The sequence below is a fragment of the Callorhinus ursinus genome, unplaced genomic scaffold (genome assembly GCF_003265705.2).
Source record: "Callorhinus ursinus isolate GAN/ISIS: 27379988/994484 unplaced genomic scaffold, GSC_fseal_2.0 scaffold4, whole genome shotgun sequence".
NCBI lineage: Eukaryota > Metazoa > Chordata > Mammalia > Carnivora > Otariidae > Callorhinus > Callorhinus ursinus.
In genome coordinates this window covers 158,889,930-158,893,667 of record NW_027397066.1, presented here as the reverse complement: position 1 = coordinate 158,893,667, position 3,738 = coordinate 158,889,930, and positions in this window count along the sequence as shown.

Below are 3,738 nucleotides of genomic sequence, written 5' to 3'. Positions count from 1 at the left end.
TAACCTTAGTTTCCTGGTCTCGAAAGTGGAGCGAGGGTCTCTGAGGGGGAAACATGGGCACCTGTGTATGTGTGTGCATGCCGGTGCGCATGTGTGCGCGTGTGTGTATGCATGCCTCCCGTGTCCCCCAGCAGCTCCGGCGGGGGGGGTGGGGAAATGGGAAAGTTAATTAGCACCAGGATGAAAGGTGCTGTGGGATAATTACAGGTAATATCAGGATGGCCGGGAGGGTGGGGCAAAAGGCCCCTAGATCTCGGGTTGGGGGTGGGCAGCCCCTAGCCCCACTCCTGCAAGTGGTGCATCAGACACCTGGAGAGGCGTGGGGTGGGGTGGGGGGGTGGAAGGAGCATTCTGAGTGAAGGGTCTTTGTCTTTACAGAGAAATGCTTGTTAGTTGCTAAGGAACTGGGCTCTCTTCCCTGATCCAAGCCTCCCAATGTTTTGCTGAGCTTGGGAGGGGGATGCCGGGCTGGGGCTTGAGGATCCCTTGGCCGCCAGCCCTTTCCCCGGGGGCCTCTGAGACTCTGATGGGACTCCTGGGAGGGACTCTCATCTGGGGTGGGCGGCTCTTTCCCACTCCCCGAAGCCACACTGCTTGCTCCAGCCCAGGTGGGGAGCAGAGCAGGTGAGGTGGAGGCAGGGAAGGAGAGGAAAACACGCCTTCACTGAACAGTCTGCACGCCAAGCACTGCGTCTGGGTGCCTCGCCTGCTCTCTCATCTAACCGGAGTGGCAGATCTTTAAGGAAGGCACTTATTTCCATGCATTTCTCATTATACTGTTTTTTGTTTTTTTTTTTTCAGCTGAAACACAGGTCCAGAACAGTTGAGGAAGTTGCCTGAGGTCATGGGGCTATCAATGGTAGAGAGTCTATGTGAATTAGGGTGTGCTTTGTAAACGACACCACTTAAGGCATCTACCTACCAGGCTCGCTTTCTAGCCCACGGCTGCTCAGCTGTAACCTGGACCCACCACCACCATCATCATCGTCTCGGTCAGGCAGTCTTCCCATATGGCTTTCTCTCCCTCCTTTTCCACCTCTCTCCCTTCCCTGAGAGCAGTAGTCACACAGGTGAGCTTCTTGGGGAGAGGGGTGATTCCATGGGTTGAGGGTGGTAAACTGTTGGGGTAGCCGCGTTGGGCAGGTGTGGTGGGGGGCCGGGTCGGGCTGTTGCAGTGTCCAGGAGCTGGCCCTCCCGCAGATGACACTTGGTCTAGAAGAGCTGAAGCTGGGGGAAGGGCAGATGCTGGGTGAGACTCCCCTTAAATTCGTCCGGGACTTCCAGCCTTCCTTCTCGGCCCACCTGGCTTCTGAATAAATAGAAGTTCTGGCCTTTATTTTATGTAGTGTAGGGAGTAAAAGGAGAGCACTGTGTCTCCCCGACTACTGAGAGTGACAGGCTCAGAGTTAACAACAGACGCCACCACGACTCGTTACGGAACAGGGAGGAGGTTCCTTAACTCCTGGGAATGTCAGTTTCCTCCTCTATAAAATGAGACCAGGAGCCCTGGTGTTATTAGCTTGCTGGGATGGTGATGGAGAGAACCTGCACGGGGGGCCTGGAAGCAGGGCAGGAGTGCGTTACATGAGATACCGCAGAGCCTGGCCTGCAGAAAGCGCTCAGCAAACGCTATCTGATCACGATGATGATAATGTCCGCGCTCCAATCCCTGCAGAGGGCTCACTACATTTCTTAGCCGCTTCGTTAGAGATCTTAAAGCAATCTACGTGCTCATTTTGTTCCTTCCTGGAGGAGGCAGTGAAAAGAAAAGGGGCAGGAGGCCCAGGATCTTGTGCAGGCAGAGAGCGGAGTCAAGGGCGGGTTTCCCGAGGTGTCCCTGGCCCTCATGCCTCCCTTTCCTGGCACTGGACCTCCTTCTCTGTGACTTTGAGGACTGTCTGGCAGGGCTGGCTTCAGCCTCGAGCCCAGGCCAGCTTTGTTCTTTTTTCACGTTTTGGGGCCAGGAGGGTGGGGGTCTCTCCTGCAGCTGAACTCAAAGCCCAAAACACCAGGAGAAAAGAAAAGAGGAGGGGGGGGAGGAAGGAAAGCAAGCCGATAATTTCCTCGAAGGATAAACATCCGATTTTTTTCCCTCACCCAAAATAAACATGCTAGCCACAAGGAATTAAAAGCAGAAGAGGGGAGGATGTGTCTCGATTTGGGGCTGCTCTAGTAAGCTGACCTGCTATTTATCCCGGCCTTGGGCACTAACCGGAGCTGCCAATTACACTCCGGGCCTGGTGGGGTGGGGGCTGCAGGGAGAAGGGCCCAGGGGTGTGAGGTTCACACACACCCAGAATGTCCCTTCCCAGGCTGCCTTCCATGACATTGCAAACGGACACTTCCTTTTGCTTCTCCTTTTAGCCCTGCCGACAAGCTTGCCTGGTGGGTAGGAGAGAGTGGGGAGTTCCTACCGCCCGCGCCGGCATCAGAGGCCCTTCTACAGAACAAGAAGTTAGTGTCCACCACCTGGCGGGGGAGCTGTCTATCAATGTGTGTGTGGGGGGGAAGCGTTGTCCAATTCCCTTCACAGACTCAGTCTCCCACCTCATCATGTTCTTCAGATCCCCCCACCACTCATGTCTTCCAACTATTGAAGATATGCTCAGCTGGGCTGAGGGGTTGGCCAGGGCCCCTCTGCCTTCCAGCTGGTGTGGGGCATGGCTCTGAGAAGGTAATAACCCTGCACCCGGCTGCAGCCTGCTCTTTCATCTGGGGATCTCAAGGCACTGTGTACACATGAGTCACCAACACTGCTGTTTTCTGGCCAAGGAGGAGGGGAGGTTATTAACTCTTGGAGGGAAACTGAGTGGGGGGGCGGCTGGGGAGAGGATGGGGTGATAAGAGGTCTGGAGCTGGGGGTGGGGTCGTCAAGGAACCAGAGTTCAGTGCATGAATGAGACCGCAGCAAAAGAGGTACCTCCAAGGGGGCCTTGGGTAAGAAAGCCAAGTGACCTGCAGAGGACATCCAGGGGAGTTAGGCGCCAAAAATCCTTGCCTCGCAGACACCAAGGAGTTCCTTCATAGTTTTCTAAAAGCATAAATCAGACTGTACTCTTTCTTCCCCTCCAATCTATTTATCATTCAATGGTTTCCATTGCTTTCAGGGTACAATCCAAAATTTCAGCATGGCTGCAAGGCCTGGAGTGTTCTGGTCTCTGCCCATCTGTCCAGGTGTCCATGCTACTGGCCTGCAAGATGCCCTGCGAGCCCCTGCCAGCCCTGGGAGCTCGGAGGTGGTGTTCCCTCTCTTTGGCATGGACTCCAACCCCCAGCCCCATTCGCCATTAACCCTTACCACACTTTTCGGCCCTGAAGTTAAACAGCACTTCCTCAGAGAGGCCTCGCTTGGGGCTTTACTGTGCCCCTCCACCACAGAGCAGGTCTCCTTACACCCTCACAGCATGCGCCACATTTGTTGTCATTTGCCTGTGGTCATCTGATGAACGTTTCCCCTCATCCTGGACTGTAAGCTCTATGAAGCAAGCCTCAGCTTTTGTCTGCCCTGTTCACGTATGTATCCCCAGCACCTAGCAGAAGGTCAGGCACAGGGACGCCTGGGTGGCTCAGTCGTTAAGCGTCTGCCTTCGGCTCAGGTCATGATCCCGGGGTCCTGGGATCGAGCCCCGCATCGGGCTCCCTGCTCAGTGGGGAGCCTGCTTCTCCCTCTCCCTCTGCCTGCCGTTCCTGCTGCTTGTGCTCTCTCTCTCTCTGACAAATAAATAAATAAAATCTTAA